This window comes from Leucopleurus acutus, assembly GCF_964270905.1.
Source record: "Leucopleurus acutus genome assembly, chromosome: X".
Lineage (NCBI taxonomy): Eukaryota > Metazoa > Chordata > Mammalia > Artiodactyla > Delphinidae > Leucopleurus > Leucopleurus acutus.
In genome coordinates, this window is record NC_139148.1 from 107,176,244 (window position 1) to 107,199,195 (window position 22,952).

At 37.4% G+C, this 22,952-nt stretch overlaps 1 protein-coding gene across 1 annotated transcript in view; it reads right to left on the reverse strand.

The window, feature by feature from the left end:
- The window catches only part of TENM1 (teneurin transmembrane protein 1), a gene marked incomplete at its 3' end in the record, with an annotated part of 801,014 nt that overhangs the window by 186,939 nt on the left and 591,123 nt on the right, over positions 1-22,952 (reverse strand). The gene's annotated exons all lie outside the window — the stretch shown is intronic.

Sequence of the window (22,952 nt, forward strand, 5' to 3'; positions counted from 1 at the left end):
TGTAACTACACAATGAAAGTAATAATATTTACACCTGACAGGGTCATTGGGCAGTTTGAGATATATTTTGGAGGTAGAACCAATATGAATTCCTTAAAAGAGGATGTAGGAAATGAAGGAAAGGGAAAAATAAAAGTTTTGGCTTAAACAAATGGGTGAATAATGCTGCCACTAACAAAATGGAAAAGGATAAAGGAAGAATAAGATGGAAGATCAAACAGATTAACATTGAGATAACGTATAGATAGCCAAATGAAGATGTCAATTAAGCACTAAGATATATGAATTTGACAGGCCAGGGTTAGAGATATGAAATTGGCAACCATTAGCATATAGGTGGTATTTAGCATCTAAGTTTGAGACCAGATGATATCCCCTAAGGAATGAGCCCTGAGGTGTTCTGTGATTTAAAGATAAGGTAGAAAAAGAGGAACCATCAAAGGAGACTGGGAAGGAGAGAGCAGTGAGTGATAGGAGGAAATCTTATAGACTGTGGTACAGCTAAAGCCAAAAGAGGACACTTTTTCAAGAAGAAGGGGGTAGTCATCATAGGGACAGAGTAAAGGGCCAAAGTAGGTGATTAAACAGTTAATCTCACTAGGGGATTATAAGTAAAGAAAAAAGTATAGGAGACCCCTGTAAGTTAATGATCACTCAAGAAAGCAGGTTTGCTTAACCACAAAACCAAGCAGGCTTGCTTAGCAACAAAACCAGGTAACAGAAACATGAGACATGCCCCCAAATAATAAAACAATGGTGGCATGAGACCCACATCCTTCCCAGTGAGCTCAGTAAGTTAATGATTACTAGGACACGCTCCTCTGCACGCACTAAAAACAAAAATATAAGGAAAAGGTGACATTATACTAAAACCTGAAATGATTTAACATATTTTAGTATATGTTATTGCCTTTTTGCTCATTTCCATTGCACCATGACAGTCCCAGCTTGACCATGTAGGGACAAGAAAACTCCCCCACCCGACGTGGAGGAGGAACTGATGATGATGGAATTTTGATGTCTATTCAAGAATGAGGAAGAAGGTGGTTTTCTACCCCTCCCCACTTTTCCTTTGATCATAAAACTGTAGCCCACTAAGTTCTTGGGGTGCGGCACCCTCTCGTCCACCTGCTTGTAAGCCTCACAAGCGTCCTATTCTAATAAATCACTTCTTATCTATCACTTTGCCTCTTGCTGAATTCCTTCTGCGTTGAGACATAAAGAACTGGAGCTCCTCGGAGCCCCTGAAGTGCCACCTAATGGTTTCAGTTACGTAAAAAATATTGCTCAGAGGTCAAGGTGAGACATGGGCAGAGAAGTATCCATTGGATTTACCACATGGAAATTGTTGGTAACTTCAGGAAGAGCTGTATTGATAAAGTGGTAGTTGTAAAGCCAGACTGCACTGGGTGGAAGAGTGAATAGAAAACTGTGTGTGGGATCACCAGGTTGTGAGAAAAGTCTAGGACCCAGACAATACCAAAAAGGGGGGACTTAGCCTAATAAATGGTAGCTCAAGTAGGTTAATCTTGAATTAGCACCAGCACTCTATTTCTTGATTTTGAATCTATGATTGATAATCTGGATTTTGAAATTCAGTTCTTATAGTGAATTTGATATTGTAATTCTGCTCCCCTTAATGGCCTCCCTCAAGACACTAAAAGCTGAACTGAAAGGGCATTTCTAAGATTAGAAAGCTAAGTGGTCAAAGCCAATCAAGCCAGAGCTGACTGAAACAATGAGAGGCAAACATTTTGCATATATTGCTTTATACAACTATAAATTTTAGACATAGGAGTACATCATTCTGATGATTTCCTGAAAAGTAGTAGGACTAGATGAAATAGTATTCATCTAGTATTCATTCACTGTTCAGAACTAGATGAACAGTATTGGCAAAATGGCAGACTAGGCTATCTTTAAACCACCTTGATATAAACCCTTAGAAATGGTGAATATAATGTAATAATTTTTAAAATTGCATGTCTTAGTTCACAAGAAAGAGAAATTCTCAAACACTGGAAGCAAAGAGGATGCTAACAGTCAAAGACGTAAGCATATAAGTCAACCCTCTGGCAGCATAGAGGGGTTATTATACCCAGTAATGACCAGGGGATTGGGTATCTGTGTCCACAAAGGGAAAAGAGATGAGGTCTTTGGCCCATTTAAGATGGAGAGTTGGACGGAAACACCTGCAGAAAGCAAGGACAACCCCTGAAAAGCTGCAATCTCAATGAGATGGGGACTAATAAACTATCCACTAGCTCAGAGAGATGGCAAAGAAGCATTGACTATATAATAGTAACAACAACAACATCAACAACAATAACAATTGGGGGGTTAGAAGACAGTAGTGAAATAAAATATTACCTTATCATAATATGTACAATGGAGTACCCTGTGTTCAATATTTCTAAAGCCTTGTATTTTTCAGGAGTTAGGTAAGAGATACTTTGTCAAGTATGCATATAAAAATGTAAAGGTGGAGCTCTGTTTCTAGTGATTGTGACATAAATAATTTTTACTATTCTCTTCTGATGAGAACTAGAAAATCTAGACAAAATATATTTTAAAATTTGTTGGATGTTACTACTAGAATTCACAAAAGGGTAAAGAATTGCTGGGCCAAGTTCCAGCAATTATATTTGCTTATTATAAAGCTAGGAGAAAATGAAAACCCAGAGAGGTGTCTGATATTTTTGGATGCTTCTTTTCTAGAAGTGTCTGTCAATTCTGGTAGATGCAGCTGGAAGTTTCAAAGGTTGGGTAAAGCTTTTGTCAGTCTCATGGGGACAGAAAAAATACTTGACTGGATAATGGCTAGGAAATTTCCAATACTGAAGAAAACACCAAGCCAAATATTGAAGCAAAACTGAAGGAACAAAAAAGAGAAAAAGGCAGATTCACAATTATAGTCAGAGACTTTTATGACCCCCTTTCTCGTTAACTAACTGACAGAACAAGCAGATGACTTAGAAAGAATATGGAATATTTGACCAACATGATTAACAAATTTGATCCAATTGATACATACAGAACACTGCATTAAATAACCACAACATACACAGAAATTCCAAGTGCACACAGAACATTTACAAATATTGACCACATGCTAGGCTATAAAGCAAGTCTCAACGTATTTCTAAGTATTGAAATTATATATAGCATGTTTTCTACCTACTATGGAATTAAACTTGAAATCAGCAACAAAAGATAATTATAAAATCCATATAATTTGGAAATCAAGAAATAGACTTCTGAATGAACTACAGAACAGAGAAGAAATCATCATGGAAATAGGAAAATATTTTTTTTGTTTTTTTTTTTTGCGGTATGCGGGCCTCTCACTGCTGTGGCCTCTCCCGTTGTGGAGTACAGGCTCTGGACACGCAGGCTCAGTGGCCATGGCTCACGGGCCCAGCCGCTCCACGGCATGTGGGATCTTCCTGCACCGGGGCACGAACCCGTGTCCCCTGCATTGGCAGGCGGACTCTCAACCACTGCGCCACCAGGGAAGCCCAGAAAATATTTTGAAATGAATGAAAATGAAGGTACCACATATCAAATTTTGTGTAATATAACTCAGTCCCTATGTATAGGAAAATTTATAAGGTAGAACGGAAAACCACCTGGAGAACAATGACCCAAGCATCCAATTTTTAAAAATTAGGAAAAGAAGAGCAAAGTAAACTCCAAGAGGTATAAGGAAGAAAATAATAAGAGCTGAGATTAATTAAATAAGAACAAACATATGATAGAAAGGATCAACAAAGCCAATACCTGATGACTTGCATAGACTAATAAAACTGATAAATCCCTGATGGGGACTGACCAAGATGAAACTACGGAAGACCCAAATAACTAATATCGGGAATGAAAAAGATGACATTGTTGCAGATCCTTCAGACATAAAACATCATAAGAGGATATCACAAACAACTTTTTGTCCATACATTTAAAACTTTCAGTGGAATGGAAAAATCCCTACAAAAGTACAGCTTACAATAATAAACACAAGAAAAACAGGAAACTGAATAGTTTCTATAAAAAACCTTAATAAACAATGAAAAATATTCCCTCGCCCACAAACAATTACAGTCTCAGATGACTTCATTTGTAAATATACCAAACTTTTAAGGAAGAAAAAATTGCCAATCTTGAGTAAACTTTTCCAAAGAATAGAAAAAGAGAAAACACTTCACAAATATGCTTTATGAGTCCAACATAACCTTGATGTAAAATTCTGACAAGTATATTATAAGAAAAAATACAGGCCAATCTCACTCATAAGTATGGATGCAAAAACTCTAAACAAAATATTAACACAGTAAAACTGGTATTACACAACAAGAAATTGTATAATGACCAATTTATGCTTATTCTAGAAATGCAAGATTGTATTAAAACTTGAAAATCAATCATTGTAATTCATCATATATATGGAATAAAAGAGAAAACTCATATGATCATCTCCACAGATATATAATGAGTATTTGATAAAATACTAAACATTCATTTGTGATAAAAACTTATAGCAAATTAAGACCAAAAGGAACTTTAACTGATAAAGATTAGCTGCAAAACGCCCCCACAGCAAACATTATTTAGTACTGAGATGCTGAATTCTTTTCTTCTACTACTGAGACTGAGAAAAGATGCCTATGATCATCACTGCTATACAACATAATTCTAGAGGTCCTAGCCAGTGCGATAATGCAAGAAAAAGAAGTATAAAAATTGAAAAGCAATAAATAAAATAATCATATGGTAGTTCTATTTTTAGTTTTTTAAGGAACCTCCATACTGTTCTCCATAGTGGCTGTATCAATTTATATTCCCACCAACAGTGCAAGAGGGTTCCCTTTTCTCCACATCCTGTCCAGCATTTATTGTTAGTGGATTTAAAAATATATATATTTATTTTATTTATCTATTTTTGGCTGTGTTGGGTCTTTGTTGCTGCTCGCGGGCTTTCTCTAGTTGTGGTAAGTGGGGGCTACTCTTTGTTGTGGTGCACGGGCTTCTCACTGCAGTGGCTTCTCTTGTTGCAGAGCACGGGCTCTAGGCACGCGGGCTTCAGTAGTTGTGGCATGCGGGCTCAGTAGTTGTGGCTCACGGGCTCTAGAGCACAGGCTCAGTAGTTGTGGTCCACAGGCTTAGTTGCTCTGTGGCATGTGGGATCTTCCTGGACCAGGGCTTGAACCCATGTCCCCTGCACTGGCAGGTGGATTCTTAACCACTGTGCCACCAGGGAAGCCAATTAGTGGATTTTTTGATGATGGCCATTCTGACCAGTGTGACATGATACTTCATTGTAGCTTTGATTTGCATTTCTCTAATGACTAGAGATGTTGAGCATCCTTTCAATCCCACTACTGGGCATATACCCTGAGAAAACCATAATTCAAAAAGAGTCATATACCACAATGTTCATTGCAGCACTATTTACAATAGCCAGGACATGGAAGCAACCTAAGTGTCCATCAACAGATGAATGGATAAAGAAGATGTGGCACATATATACAATGGAATGTTACTCAGCCATAAGAAGAAATGAAATTGAGTTATTTGTAGTGAGGTGGATAGACCTAGAGTCTGTCATACAGAGTGAAGTACGTCAGAAAGAGAAAAACAAATACTGTATGCTAACACATATATATGGAATCAAAAAAAAACAAAAACGTTCTGAAGAACCTAGGGGCAGGACAGGAATAAAGACGCAGACGTAGAGAATGGACTTGAGGACACGGGGAGGGGGAAGGGTAAGCTGGGACGAAGTGAGAGAGTGGTACTGACATACATACATTACCACATGTAAAACAGATAGCTAGTGGGAAGCAGCCGCAGAGCACAGGGAGATCAGCTCGGTGCTCGGTGACCACCTAGAGGGGTGGGATAGGGAGGTTGGGAGAGAGACGCAAGAGGGAGGGGATATGAAGATATATGTATACGCATAGCTGATTCACTTTGTTATACAGCAGAAACTAACACAACATTGTAAAGCAATTATACGCCAATAAAGATGTTAAAAAAAGTTAAGAAAATCATTATTCATGGATAGTATGATTGTGCATGTACAAACTACAAAAAGGATCTGTATAGATAAATTATTAGAATTAATATGTGAATTTAGCAAGATCTCTAGATACATGGTTAATATAGATAAAAAAGTTATTTCTATATATGAACAGCAAACAATGAGAAAATTTTAAAATACCATTAACAACAGCATCACAATATCATATACCTAGTAATAATTTTAACAAAATATTTGCACGGTCTATACTGGAAAACTATAGAACTTTATTTTATGAGAGAAACTAGAGAAGACCTGGATAAATGGAAAGCTATAACATATTTGTGAATTGAAAAATTCAAAATTAAAGATGCCAATTTACCCCAAATTCTTCTGCAGATTCAATGCAACCCCAATCAATATCTTGGAAGTTGTGTGTGTGTGTTTGTACATTTATGTGAATTTTGATCAGCCAAAGAAAGAAGCAGAATAAAGTGAGACGACGTACTCTAGCTGATAGCAAGACTTATTATAAAGCTATGTTAATTTAGACAGTGGGCTTTGGTACAATGGCAAATAGACCACTGAGAGTAAATAGAGTCCTAAAACAGATCCATACATATAAGGATACTTGATTTATGGTAAAGGTGGTACTGTAGGCAAGTGGGAAATGACTACTGTTTTATATTAAATGGTTGTGGGAAACTGAATATCCATTAAGAAAAAATTCATCTTTACCTCAGCACATATACAAAATCAAATCCAGATAGAATGTACTAAACATAAACTGATAAAGCTTCTAGAACAACATAAGAAAACAATTTCATGATCTTAGGGTACAAAAAAATTTTTTTTAACTGTACACAAAAATGCTAACCATAAAGGTAAAAGACAATAAATTGGACGGTATCAAAATTAAGAATTTCTTTTAATCAAAAGATAGAGAGGGCTTCCCTGGTGGCGCAGTGGTTGAGAGTCCGCCTGCCAATGTGGGGGACACGGGTTCGTGCCCCGGCCCGGGAAGATCCCACATGCCGCGGAGCGGCTGGGCCCGTGAGCCACGGCCGCTGAGCCTGAGCGTCCGGAGCCTGTGCTCTGCAAGGGGTGAGGCCACAGCAGTGAGAGGCCCGCGTACCGCAAAAAAAAAAAAAAAAAAAAAAAGATAGAGAAAAAGCATGCTATATCAGTGGTAGAGTATATTCACAGTGGTTACCAGGTGTTTCTTACTTGGATAGTTCACTGTACTGTACAGTTAGGACTTTTGTCCTTTTCTCTGTGTGTGTTATATTTTAATGAAATGTTAAGAAATTAAAGATAATGACCATGGACTTCCCTAGTGGTCCAGTGATTAAGAATCCGCCTTCCAGTGCATGGGATGTGGGTTCGATCCCTGGTCAGGGAACTAAGATCCCACATGCCACGGGGCAACTAAGTCACATGCTGCAACTACTGAGCCCACGCGCCACAACTAGAGAGCCCGCATGCTCTGGAGGCCACACGCCACAACTAGAGAGAAGCCCACACACTGCAATGAAGAGCCTGCGCGCCGCAACAAAAGATCCCACATGCCAAAACGAAGCTCCTGTGTGCCGCATCTAAGACCCAATGCAGCCAAATAAATTAATTAATTAAAAAAATTAAACCTCCCTTAAAAAAAATAAAGATAATGACCAAAAGAAAATAAACAAAATATATAACTTCCTAACTGGAAAAAGAGAAATAAGAATGAAGATAACCCAGTCAATCAGAGCAAAGGCAGAAAAAGGGTAAAAGTCAATGAAAAAATAAATGATGTAAATAGGAGACACAAAAGAAGATTATAGGATATAACTCCAAACATGTCAGTAATACTAGTAAATAAAAACAAATTGAACTTGCAATTTAAGAGTGAGACTCTGGAACTGAGTGAAGAAGAAAATCTAGTTATGTTCCTTCTGTTAATAAGAGATGTGCTGAAACACACTAATACAGAAAAGTTAGCAAAAAGGGAAAAAAGGCACTGTAGTAAAGTACCAAGAGAAACTTGATATAGTTATAATATTATCAGATGAAATAGATTTCAAGGTATAAAATATTATTATGGATAGAGTCATTATGTAATGATAAAAGGATTAATTCACCAGGAAGATGTAACAATCCTGATCCTGTAAGAAAATACAGCTTCAAGATATATAAAGCAAAACTCGACATACTTACAATAAGACAAATTGAAAATTTCAACTTCAGGAATAAGAAGATAAAAAATTAGTGGATGTAGAAAATTTGAATAGTACAATTAACAACTTTAATGGACATATATAGAACCCCAAACGTATGACTATACAATACATATTCTTTTCAAGAACACACAGAATACCCACAAAACTGACAATTATTAGTTCACAAAGCAAGGCTCAACAAATGACAAAGATTCTACACCACATAGATCATGCTGTTTCAGCAAAATGCACTAAAATTAGAAATCAATAAACAAAAAGCAAAAGAAAAAATGCAGAAAAGTGTTCCTTAAAAATACACTTTAAAATAATTTATGAATCACATAAAAATTATATTGGAAATTAGGAACTGAATAACAATGAAAATACTATTTATAAAAACCTGTGGGATACAGCTTAGACAGTAACTTAGAGGAAATGTACAGCCTTTCATACATTTAGTAGAAAAGAAGAACAACTGAAAATTAATGAAGAAAGCATCCAACCCAAGGAGTTAGAAAAAAGACTGCATATAAGTAGAAGGGAGGAAACAACAAAAGAGCTAAAGTTAATGAAATGAGAAACAAAGAAACAATAGAGAAGATGAACTAAACCAAAATCTGTGTCTTTGACATGAATAATAAAATAGAGAAAGCTTTGACAAAGTAGAACAAGAAATAAAGAAAGGAAATGAACAAGTAAGCATTAAAGATTAAAATATAAAAATAAATTAGAGAGTGCTATGAACAACTTTATGCCAGTAAGTTTGAAACCTTAGATGAAGTAAATTATTTTTCGAGAAAAAAAAATGAATTTGAGAAGAAACAGAAAGCCTGAATACACCTTAAAGACATTGAAAATGGCCCAGATGGTTTTACAGGTGTATTTAGCCAAACTTCTAAGCGACAGATAGATAATCTCTATTTTAAGTCACACCAGAGAACACAAAAAGAGAAAAGACTTCCTGAATCATTTTATAAGACTACTATAATCTAGTTCTAAAATAAGGTAAGTAAAGAAGAAGGGACTTTTTTGTAGGCCTATCTCACTTATAAACATGGCTGCAAAAATCTCCAATAAAAGATCTGAAAATCAAACCAGCAATGCACACACACGCGCACACACACACGTGCACACACACACACACATAGAAAATTGCAACCAAGTAGGCATGAATGCTAGGATGGTTTAACTTTTGAAAATCTATTAATGCAATTCATCATTGAATTAATCTGTTTCACTTTAATCTCATTTCATAATGTATTAAAGAAAAAATATCTTATATACGGAAAGATTATATAATATTATATATTTATAAAATAACTCCTATTTATGATGTAATCTCTTAGCAAAATAGGACTAGAAGGGAATTTACTGAATATAATAAAGGTGATTTACCAAAATCCTAAAGTAAGTGTCAAATGTTGTAATAAAATAATAGAATTCCCTTAAAGTCAGAAGTACTACAATTAACTGCTGCTTCGAATTCAATGTGGTACTGGAGAACTTAGCTAGCACAATAAGGCAACCAAAAATATAAAATGTTTAATGTCTGGAAAGGAAGACACAAAATTGAATATACAGGTAAACTATGGAAACAGGAAGAGAGGATAGCAACGTTATTGTAAACAAGATCAACAGAAAAAAATCAACAGCCTGCCTATATATCAGGAACAGCCAACTAGAACATGTAATTTTTTTAAAAAGATCTCATTCATAATAATAACAAATCTAGCAAAAAAAGTTCAACATTCTTTTATATAAGAATTTAAAACTTTCTGAAGAACACATACCAAGACTCAATCAATGGGGAGATATACTGTGTTCATGGCTCACACACCTCAATATCATTAAGATGTCAATTTTCCTCTACTAGTTCTGTAAATTCAACAACCGTTTTCATAGAGCTTGAAAACCTGATCCTAAAATCCGTATGAAACAGAAAAGACTAAGAACATTTTGAAGTATATTCATTGATGTGTGTATGTGTGTCCAGCCTAAATGTACATCAATAGGAAAATGGATATATAAATTTTGGTGTAGTCATACAATGCAAAAATATACAGAAGTTAAGTTGAATAAAGTAGAGGTACATGCCTCAAAACGGATAAACCTTAAAAACATAATGATAATGGAAGGAAGCAAGTTATTCATATGAAATTTAAACATACGCAGAACAATATAGTTTTATGGGTATATACATATTTGTAAAAGCCTAAAAATATGTACAAGAATGATTAAATTTAGGGTAGTGGCTTCCACTGCAGGGAAGGGAGGGGACTGGAAGCACAAAAGGGTACACAGGGAGTTATTTGTATTTGTTACTTTTTAAAGCTAAGTTGTGGGTTTACAGTTGTGCATTATGTTGTTTTATGTGTTTGGAATATTTAGTAATAATATCCAAAAGAAAAGAAATAAAGAATAGATAAGAAATGACTGTCTTAGGACTTTCCTGGTGGTCCTGTGGGTAAAACTCCTTACTCCCGATGCAGGGGGCAAGGGTTCGATCCCTGGTCGGGGAACTAAGATACTGCATGCTGCAGGACGGGGCCACAAAAAAAAAAAAAAAGAAAGAAAAAAGAAACGACTTGTCTGTTCTGGCTGCCTCTGAGTCTGAATCTCCCAAAGAACAAATTTCTAGGAGGCACTAGATTGCAGAAGAGTCGGGGACAGCATTCTCTCAAAGACCTTACATATTATATTGATGCCATACTCAGCAGTGAGCTATTCTATCCATTTGGGGAAATCTCCATAATTTTCAACTTGTAATCTTTTTAAAACCTTCCTGTATTTGTTACACGTGTGTGACCTGAGTGGTGTTATCAGTGTTTTTGTCAATATTTACTATGTTTTTCTATTTAGGTTAATTCCAACAATTTTGTACTTTAATAAAATGTTGTAAACAGTGCAAGAAAAAGAAACAACTGTCTTTAGGGACCACTCTGTTGAATAAATAAGTGGAGATGTGACTTAACCTCAACACGAAACCCCCCACAGACATAAGCCACAACTACTAATCTGATTGACAGTTTCAGCACTGCAAGGATCCAGGTGGGAAGCGATATCTGCATGAGTAAGGGAATCCTCTAAGAAATAAATTACTACACATGGAGAAGCAGATCTTCAACAAGAAGCATTCCTCACTTTGAACTGCATCAACATTCCTGCAATTGCCTCCATTTCCAAATGAAGTTTCTGGACTCATCTAAGATGTTTTTCAATCCCAATCTTTCATGATTAGCAGTGGGGTGGGCGTGGGAGGACTAACAGAAAACAGATGCTGGCAATTGTATAATTTATAAACATGCTAGAAATGATATTTGCTCTAATATATTTGTCTTATGAATAGTTCTATTCCATGTGTAATATTTTCTATCTGGTTGAAAATACATTAACATTACAGGCTACAAAATATGACAAAAGAATGCTAAAATATAAACATTCTTTTGTGCAAATGTATTGGAAAAGAACATGAAAAATATAGGCAGACACTTTAAAGTTCTATTGAGACATTTCATTTTTAATAAGTTTCTTTATGCATGTCAACAATGAACAACACTTGTATAAACTGAACTAGGATACAACTGGAACACTTCTTTGTTGCATGCTGACAAAGAACAATTTGATTAAACAGTAAATCCTTCAGAGCCTCCCTCAGAACCATTTCTCTTAGGTTTACTTCTTAGACAAAAGTTCCCAGTAAAGTAAATTCTGTTATTCTTAGCACTTTGGCTGTGCCCAACATTAGACAATGATAATATTGGGCACCCTGAAATATTAAATCTGGGTATTAGTTAGGCTCTAAAATACACATTTATGTAACATTTTCAATAATTCAATATGGCATTCTAAACAAAGAAAGGACACCTTTGATGTAAAAATTCATGAAAATTAAGGAAGTATTACATGTCCACTTGTTCAGCATCTACTAGAATCAGTTAAAGATCAAAGGAAATCAGGCTGGGAGCATAAGGAAAATCAAGAATTGGGAATGAATGAACCTGAATAGATAGAGACCTTCTCTTTGATAGACTATCATACAATTTTTATTGGGGAAACTATGAGATTTTCTCATTGTTTTATGTGATTAATATGGGAAGTAAGAGTAAGGAAAAAAAGTAAGTTGATTTGATAAGTGTGAGCAGTACCAAGTCAAGCAGGTTAAGGACTGGAAAAGTTTTTACAGTGTATCCCAGGCTCTTCACTAAAATCAAGCAATGAATCAACCAAGAATAATAAATATTATTAAGAATAAAGGTTTGTGTACTTGGTATTATTTTTCAAATATTTGAATCGTTTTTATTTTACTACTACAAGTCCTTGCATTCCTCAGTGGCAGACATTCTACTTGAGAGCGGGACTATTATAAATAACTGTTAACTTTGTAGAACACATGTTCAGGCTCGTACACATGCAGGTTCGCACATAGACATGCATACACGCACACTTTTTGGGTCCCTGTTTCTCTGAAAAGCAATTGGGAAAATATTATCTATTTTATTGCACAGAGTTAAATTCAATACCACCTCCACCCGATCTTTATCAGTACGTTGCTATGACAAAGATTTGGTTTTACTGTGGGCCATGTATCACATTTTCTGTGTTTCAGGTGTAATAGTGTATCTCTCATTTTAACACAGAAACCTATGACATAAGCATAACACTTGTCTTTCAGCCCCAACATTACAATGAGCTTCAATATATTTTAGTAATCTGAACACTGTCTTACATTTGAACAACAATTTGATTGAAGAGACTACAAATGATACATGTCAGCTAGCTCTTTCTGTACAAATAGCAACATAGAAGCAGCAGTAACAACAACACCACACTCCATCCTATAAAACTCTTGAGATGAGTCTCAAATTCTCGGATAAGAACTAAATCTGAAGGAATCTAGTATGTGAAGATCAAAAGCTGAATTGACTTTCAGCTTAATGTTTCATGGAGTATGGTTATCACATGGCTTTGGATTTCCTTTATAAACTGGTGAACTGCTCTTTGGTAAATGTGAAAAACCTGACAAGACAGAAAAAATCATGCCTGGCTTACAACTTTTGAATTCAATAAAATACTCAACTGGCTTTTTTCAGTAGCTAGACTCTTTCCTTTGGAATAAATTCTGTTTGCTTTTCGGCCAAATGAAATATTCTCCCATAACTCTAGAGATCATATTTTGTTTAACTCAGTGATCAGAAGCTGGAAACACTGAGGCTGAGGTGAATTTCTACTTATTCATAGATACAGATGCAAAACTGTCTCAATCCTTTGATTACGAACCCAACATACTCGTCTATCCAATAATATCCCCAATTGGCAAAGAATGTTGATATCTAGACACTTGTCTCACAACTGCTTTTCACTTGACCCAATCAGGTACCAGATTGTCAGGGTAATACCATCACCCTTAAGGAGAAAATATTAACTTTGGAAACTCCAAACATATGATTTGTAGCAGGCCCTGTGCTCTGAACTGATTGTTCAGCTGTGGAAGTTTGTGTCAGTCTATCCACAGTTTTGTGCTTAGACTTTCTTACCATCGTTGCTACCTATTTGCAGTCTGTGACCACCTAAAAGGGCAAGCCTAACTGGCTCATCAAGGTATCAAACTCATGTTCTTGGCCTCAATAAGACAGTGCCCTCACTCATTAAACTATATGCAACTACTACTGGAGCAATTATCATTACATCTTGGCTCAGAGTGGCTACTTAAGAAGTATTTATTGGTAAGTCAGAAAGCTGTTCTTTATATATAACGTTTAGCATTCTTTTTGGCATGATTAGACATAATGTTAAAATTGTGCTAAGGAGAACTTTCTCTTCCTTCTGATTGATATTAGACCTCTTCTTGCCTCTTGAAAAAATGTTGATATTACCTCTCTTCTCCCCAAAATGAATTTCATTAAGCACATCTAAAACTCCTGCTTGGTGTTTTTCTGAGGCAATAAGCCTTCCAAGTGAGCACAGAAAGGTCTATGTTCCCTGAAGCGCTACAAATGATGGACTGAGAGATCTTCAGACACATCCAAGCTCCAAAACACATCTGATAGCATACTTCAGGGGTGAAGCCAAAGCTGTTTGCTGGAAGGACACTTCATGCAGACTGGAAAATTTACTCTGAATAAAAGAAAGCTTATATAGCTGTTTTTACCCCATTCAACACTCTTGCTAAGGGCTCTCTGGATTTAGAAAATGAAGTCTAATTGGAGTCCACAAGAGAGACAAGGCTAGCAGTCATCAGGCAATCTCTGAAACTGTGGTAGGCTCCACCTGCATCCTTAATGTGTAAGGTGTGTTCAAGGCATTACACAGGCACAGAAAGCAGCTTTCTGTCAAAGACCTGGGGAAGGGCTGCATACATATTTACAAAGCTGCCATCATTGCCCAGCAGACCATGCACCTACAGTTTATTTTTACCCCTATAAATAAATATGACACGGAGAAATGAAATGTAAAGAATCCAGCGTCAACAAAATCCTCTGAACGATGAAGACAAAGGCATATAAATGTCCTTATATATCATCTGAAGGCACAATTTAGTGCTATTTAATACATTTAGTTTTTAATTTATAATTTTACTCTATGGCAATCACTAAAATGTTTAAAAGGCTGTATGGTTATTAGTGTCATCTGAACTTCAAGAGACATACTTTATATGTTTCCTAAAAGCTACCATATTCATTCTTCTAAGAACCAATAATGGGATTATTATTATATAAAGAATTTGACTTCATGTCTATCCTTGTGCCACAATATCAACATTCCACAGAGGCTGTACTGTACTGTGGGAAAGCTATGGGTAGGGAGTATATTAACCTGGCTATATTAAGACAAACTTAAAGTCCTTGACTTACTTTCAATTCCACAGATATCATGCTACATATTTCTACTTGGCTAGGCCATCATCACCTTAAACTCAAAATATTTATAACCTACCTTTTAATTTCTACTCATAATCCCATTTTTTACCGATTTCACTTTTTTTTAACATCTTTATTAGAGTATAATTGCTTTACAATGGTGTGTTAGTTTCTGCTTTATAACAAAATAAATCAGTATACATACCCATATGTCCCCATATCTCTTCCCTCTTGCATCTCCCTCCCTCCCACCCTCCCTATCCCACCCTTATAGCTGGTCACAAAGCACCGAGCTGATCTCCCTGTGCCATGCGGCTGCTTCCCACCAGCTATCTATTTTATGTTTGGTAGTGTATATATGTCCATATATACACTACCACTCTCTCACTTTGTCCCAGCTTACCCTTCCCCCTCCCCATATCCTCAAGTCCGTTCTCTAGTAGGTCTGTGCCTTTACTCCTGTCTTACCCCTAGGTTCTTCATGACAATTTTTTTCTTAAATTCCATATATATGTGTTAGCATACGGTATTTGTCTTTCTCTTTCTGACTTACTTCACTCTGTATGACAGACTCTAGGTCCATCCACCTCACTACAAATAACTCAATTTCGTATCTTTTTATGGCTGAGTAATATTCCATTGTATATATGTGCCACATCTTCTTTATCCATTCATCTGTTGGTGGACACTTAGGTTGTTTCCATGTCCTGGCTATTCTAAACAGAGCTGCAATGAACATTGTGGTACACGACTGTTTTTGAATTATGGTATTCTCAGGGTATATGCCCAGTAGTGGGATTGCTGGGTTGTATGGTAGTTGTACTTTTAGTTTTCTAAGGAACCTCCATACTGTCCTCCATAGTGGCTGTATCAATTTACATTCCCACCAACAGTGCAAGAGGGTTCCCTTTTCTCCACACCCTCTCCAGCATTTATTGTTTGTAGATTTTTTTTTATGTTTCCAATTGAATTTATTTATTTATTTTTAACATCTTTATTGGAGTATAATTGCTTTACCATGGTTAGTTTCTGTTTTATACCAAAGTGAATGAGTTATACATATACATATATCCCCATATCTCTTCCCACCTGCAACTGCCTCGCCCCCCCATCCCACCCCTCTAGATGGTCACAAGGCACTGAGCTGATCTCCCTGTGCTTTGTGGCTGCTTCCCACTAGCTATCTATTTTACGTTTGGTAGTGTAATTATGTCCATGCCACTCTCACTTTGTCCCAGCCTACCCTTCCCCCTCGCCGTATCCTCAAGTCCATTCTCTAGTAGGTCTGCATCTTTACTCCCTTCTTGCCTCTAGGTTCTTCATGACCATTTACTTTTTCTTTTTAGATTCCATATATATGTGTTAACATACGGTATTTGTTTCTCCCTTTCTGACTTACTTCACTCTGTATGACAGTCTCTAGGTCCATCCACCTCACTAGAAATAACTGTTTGTTCCTTTGTAATGGCTGACTAATATTCCATTGTATATATGTTCCACATCTTCTTTATCCATTCATCTGTCGAGGCACACTTAGGTTGCTTCCATGTCCTGGCTATTGTAAACAGGGCTGCAATGAACATTTTGGTACATGACTCTTTTTTTTTTTTTTTTTTTTTTGCGTTACGCAGGCCTCTCACTGCTGTGACCTCTCCCGTTGCGGAGCACAGGCTCCAGACGTGCAGGCTCAGCGGCCATGGCCCACGGGCCCAGCCGCTCCGCGGCATGTGGGATCCTCCCAGACCGGGGCACGAACCCACGTCCCCCGCATCGGCAGGCGGACTCCCAACCACTGCGCCACCAGGGAAGCCCCATGACTCTTTTTGAATTATGGTTTTCTCAGGGTATATGCCCAGTAGTGGGATTGCAGGGTCATATGGTAGTTCTGTTTTTAGTTTAGTTTTTTTTTTTTTTGCGGTATGCGGGCCTCTCACTGTTGTGGCCTCTCCCTTCATGGACCACAGGCTCCAGATGCGCAGGCTCAGCGGCCATGGCTCATGGGCCTAGCCGCTCAGCAGCATGTGGGATCTTCCCGGACCGGGACATGAACCCATGTCCCCTGCATCGGCAGGTGGACTCTCAACCACTGCGCCACCAGGGAATCCCTATTTTTAGGTTTTTATGGAACGTCCACAGTGTTCTCCATAGTGGCTGTATCAATTTATGTTCCCACCAACAGTGTGTGAGGGTTCCCTTTTCTCCACACCCTCTCTGGCATTTATTGTTTCTAGATTTTTTGATGATGGCCATTCTGACCAGTGTGAGATGATATCGCATTGTAGTTTTGATTTGCATTTCTCTAATGATTAATGATGTTGAGCGTTCCTTCATGTGTTTGTTGGCAATCTGTATATCTTCTTTGGAGAAATGTCTATTTAGGTCTTCTGCCCATTTTTGGATTGGGTTGTTTGTTTTTTTGATATTGAGCTGCAAGAGCTGCTTGTAAATTTTGGAGATTAATCCTTTGTCAGTTGCTTCATTTGTAAATATTTTCTCCCATTCTGAGGGTTGTATTTTCGTCTTGTTTATGGGTTTCATTGCTGTGCAAAAGCTTCTAAGTTGCATTAGGTTCCATTTGTTTCTTTTTCTTTCCATTTCTCTACGGGGTCGGTCAAAAAGGATCTTGCTGTGATTTATGTCATACAGTGTTCTGCCTATGTTTTCCTCTAAGAGTTTGATGGTGTCTGGCCTTACATTTAGGTCTTTAATCCATTTTGAGTCTATTTTTGTGTATGGTGTTAGGGAGTGTTGTAACTTCATTCTTTTACATGTACCTGTCCAGTTTTCCCAGCACCACTTATTGAAGAGGCTGTCTTTACTCTACTGTATATTCTTGCCTCCTTTATCAAACATACGGTGACCATATGTGCATGGGTTTATCTCTGGGCTTTCTATCCTGTTCCATTGATCTACATTTCTGTTTTTGTGCCAGTACCATACTGTCTTGATTACTGTAGCTTTGTAGCATAGTCTGAAGCCAGGGAGCCTGATTCCTCCAGCTCCGTTTTTCTTTCTCAAAATTGCTTTGGCTATTCGGGGTCTTTTGTGTTTCCATACAAATTGTGAATTTTTTTGTTTTAGTTCTGTGAAAAATGCCAGTGGTAGTTTGATAGGGATTGCATGGAATCTGTAGATGGCTTTGGGTAGTACAGTCATCTTCACAATGTTGATTCCTCCAATTCAAGAACACGGTATATCTCTCCATATATTTGTATCAACTTTAATTTCTTTCATCAGTGTCTTATACTTGTCTGCATACATGTCTTTTGTCTCCTTAGGTAGGTTTATTCCTAGGTATTTTATTCTTTTTGTTGCAATGGTAAATGGGAGTGTTTTCTTAATTTCACTTTCAGAGTTTTCATCATTAGTGTATAGGAATGCAGGAGATTTCTGTGCATTAATATTGTATCCTGCTAGTTTACCAAATTCATTGATTAGCTCTTGTAGTTTTCTGATAGCATCTTTAGGATTCTCTATGTATAGTATTATGTCATTAGCAAAAAGTGACAGCTTTACTTTGTCTTTTCTGATTTGGATTCCTTTTATTTCTTTTTCTTCTCTGATTGCTGTGGCTAAAACTTCCAAATCTATGTTGAATATCAGTGGTGAGAGTGGGTAACCTTGTCTTGTTCCTGATCTTAGTGGAAATGCTTTCAGTTTTTCACCATTGAGGGTGATGTTGGCTGTGGGTTTCTCATATATGGCCTTTATTATGTTGAGGAAAGTTCCCTCTATGCCTACTTTCTGAGGGTTTTTATCATAAATGGGTGTTGAATTTTGTCGAAAGCTTTCTCTTCATCTATTGAGATGATCATATGGTTTTTCTCCTTCAATTTGTTAATATGGTGTATCACGTTGATTGATTTGCGTATATTGAAGAATCCTTGCATTCCTGGGATAAACCCCACTTGATCACGGTGCATGATCCTTTTGATGTGCTGTTGGATTCTGTTTGCTAGTATTTTGTTGAGGATTTTTGCATCTATGTTCATCAGTGATATTGGCCTGTAGTTTTCTTTCTTTGTGACATCTTTGTCTGGTTCTGCTATCGGGGTGATGGTGGCCTCATAGAATGAGTTTGGAAGTCTTCCTCACTCTGCTATATTTTGGAAGAGTTTGAGAAGGAGAGGTGTTAGCTCTTCTCTAAATGTTTGATAGAATTCGCCTGTGAAGCCATCTGGTCCTGGGCTTTTGTTTGCTGGAAGATTTTTAATCACAGTTTCAATTTCAGTGCTTGTGATTGGTCTGTTCATATTTTCTGTTTCTTCTTGGTTCAGCCTCAGAAGGTTGTGCATTTCTAAGAATTTGTCCATTTCTTCCAGCTTGTCCATTTTATTGGCATATACTTGCTTTTAGTAGCCTCTCAGGATCCTTTGTATTTCTGCAGTGTCAGTTGTTACTTCTCCTTTTTAATTTCTAATTCTATTGATTTGAGTCTTCTCCCTTTTTTCCTTAATGATTCTGGCTAATGGTTTATCCATTTGTTTATCTTCTCAAAGAGCCAGATTTTAGTTTTCTTGATGTTTGCTATCATTTCCTTCATTACTTTTTTATTTCTTTCTTTTTTTTTTTTTTTTTTTTTTTGCGTTACTTGGGCCTCTCACTGTTGTGGCCTCTCCCGTTGTGGAGCACAGGCTCCGGACGCGCAGGCTCAGCGGCCATGGCTCACGTGCCCAGCCGCTCCACGGCATGTGGGATCTTCCCAGACCAGGGCACCAGGGAAGCCCTTTTTTATTTATTTCTGATCTGATCTTTATGATTTCTTTCCTTCTGCTACCTTTGGGGTTTTTTGTTCTTTTTTCTCTAACTGCTTTAGGTGTAAGGTTAGGTTGTTTATTTCAGATGTTTCTTGTTTTTTGAGGTAGGATTGTATTGCTATAAAGTTTCCTCTTAGAACTGCTTTTGCTGCATCCCATACACTTTGGGTCATTGTGTTTTCATTGTCATTTCTTTCTAGGTATTTTTTGATTTCCTCTTTGATTTCTTCATTGATCTCTTAGCTGTTAAGTAGTGGATTGTTTAGCCTCTATGTTTTTGTATTTTTTACAGATTTTTCCCTGTAATTGATATCTAGTCTCATAGCGTTGTGGTCAGAAAAGATACTTGATATGATTTCAATTTTCTTAAATTTACAGAGGCTTGATTTGTGACCCAAGGTATGATCTATCCTGGAGAATGTTCCATGAGCACAAGGGAAGAAACTGTATTCTGTTGTTTTTGGATGGAAGGTCCTATAAATATCAGTTAAGTCCATATTGTTTAATGTATCATTTAAAGCTTGTGTTTCCTTATTTATTTTCATTTTGGATAATCTGTCCATTGGTGAAAGTGTGGGGTTAAAGTCCCCTACTATGATTGTGTTACTGTGGATTTCCCCTTTTATGGCTGTTAGTATTTGCCTTATGTATTGAGGTGCTCCTATGTTGGATGCATAAATATTTACAATTGTTATATCTTCTTCTTGGATTGATCCCTTGATCATTACGTAGTGTCCTTCTTTGTCTCTTGTAATAATAGTCTGTTTTAAAGTCTATTTTGTCTGATATGAGAATTGCTACTCCAGCTTTCTTTTGATTTCCATCTGCATGGAAGATCTTTTTCCATCCCCTCACTTTCAGTCTGTATGTGTCCCTAGGTCTGAAGTGGGTCTCTTGTAGGCAGCCTAGATACGGGTCTTGTTTTTGTATCCATTCAGCCAGTCTATGTCTTTTGGTTTGAGCATTTAATCCATTTACATTTAAGGTAATTATCAATATGTATGTTCCTATTACCATTTTCTTAATTGTTTTGGGTTTGTTATTGAAGGTCTTTTCCTTCTCTTGTGTTTCCTGCGTAGAGAAGTTCCTTTAGCATTTGTTGTAAAGCTGGTTTGGTGGTGCTGAATTCTCTTAGCTTTTGCTTGTCTGTAAAGGCTTTAATTTCTCCATCAAAACTGAATGAGATCCTTGATGGATAGAGTAATCTTGTTTGTAGGTTTTTCCCTTTTATTACTTTAGATATGTCCTGCCACTTCCTTCTGGCTTGCAGAGTTTCTGCTGAAAGATCAGCTGTTAACCTTATGGGGATCCCCTTGTATGTTATTTTTCCCTTGCTGCTTTTATTATTTTTTCTTTGTAATTAATTTTCGGTAGTTTGATTAATATGTGTCTTGGCGTGTTTCTCCTTGTATTTATCCTGTATGGGACTCTCCGTGCTTCCTGGACTTGATTGACTATTTCCTTTCCCATATTAGGGATGTTTTCCACTATAATCTCTTCAAATATTTTCTCAGTCCCTTTCTTTTTCTCTCCTTCTTCTGGCACCCCTATAATTCGAATGCTGGTGTGTTTAATATTGTCCCAGAGGTCTCTGAGACTGTCCTCAATTCTTTACATTCTTTTTTCTTTATTCTGCTCTGTAGTAGTTATTTCCACTATTTTATCTTCCAGGTCACTTATCCGTTCTTCTGCCTCAGTTATTCTGCTATCGATCCCTTCTAGAGAATTTTTAATTTCATTTATTGTGTTGTTCATCATTGTTTGTTTCTTCTTTAGTTCTTCTAGGTCCTTGTTAAACGTTTCTTGTATTTCCTCCACTTTATTTCCAAGATTTTGGATCATCTTTACTATCATTACTGTGAATTCTTTTTCAGGTAGACTGCCTATTTCCTCTTCATTTGTTAGGTCTGGTGGGTTTTTACCTTGCTCCTTCATCTGCTGTGTGTTTCTCTGTCTTCTCATTTTGCTTATCTCACTGTGTTTGGGGTCTCCTTTTCACAGACTGCAGGTTCGTAGTTCCCGTTGTTTTTGGTGTCTGTCCCCAGTGGCTATGGTTGGTTCAGTGGGTTGTGTAGGCTTCCTGGTGGAGGGGACTGGTGCCTGTGTTCTGGTGGATGAGGCTGGATCTTGTCTTTCTGGTGGGCAGGTCCACGTCTGGTGGTGTGTTTTGGGGTGTCTGTGGACTTATTATGATTTTAGGCAGCCTCTCTGCTAATGGGTGGTGTTGTGTTCCTGTCTTGCTAGTTGTTTGGCATAGGGTGTCCAGCAGTGTAGCTTGCTGGTTGTTCAGTGGAGCTGGGTCTTGGTGTTGAGATGGAGATCTCTGGGAGATTTTCACCATTTGATATTATGTGGAGCTGGGAGGTCTCTGGTGGACCAATGTCCTGAACTTGTCTTTCCCACCTCAGAGGCACAGCCCTGATGCCTGGCTGGAGCACCAAGAACCTGTCATCCACAAGGAAAAAGAGAAAAAGGGGAAAAAATATATATATTGTTGCTTCCAAAGTCCACCTCCTCAGTTTGGGATGATTCGTTGTTTATTCAGGTATTCCACAGATGCAGGGTGCATCAAGTTGATTGTGGAGATTTAATCCGCTGCTCCTGAGGCTGCTGGGAGAGATTTCCCTTTCTCTTTTTTGTTCGCACAGCTCCCAGGATTCAGCTTTGGATTTGGCCCCACCTCTGCGCTTAGGTCACCTGAGGGCATCTGTTCTTTGCTCAGACATGTTCGTGGCGAGTTTCTTGCCTTTTGGGAGGTCTGAGGTCTTCTGCCAACGTTCAGTAGGTGTTCTGTAGGAGTTTTTCCACGTGTAGATGTATTTCTGATGTATCTGTGGGGAGGAAGGTGATCTCCACATCTTACTCCTCCGCCGTCTTGAAGCTCCTCCTGATTTCACTTTTGTTATTACTGTGATAATATTCCTGGTTTCCAAACTAGGAACCTTGTCATTATGTGTTCATCTTCTTTTTCCCTTCTGCTCGTATCTAGCCAGGTCTTTCAATTCTTCTGTTTAATTTTCCCCTTTTATTTCTCTCTCTGAGAGCCAGTAGAGCATAGTAGTTAAGAGTCTGGACTCTGAAGCCTGAATTCGTGGGCTGGAATACTAGGTGAGCTATGGATTAA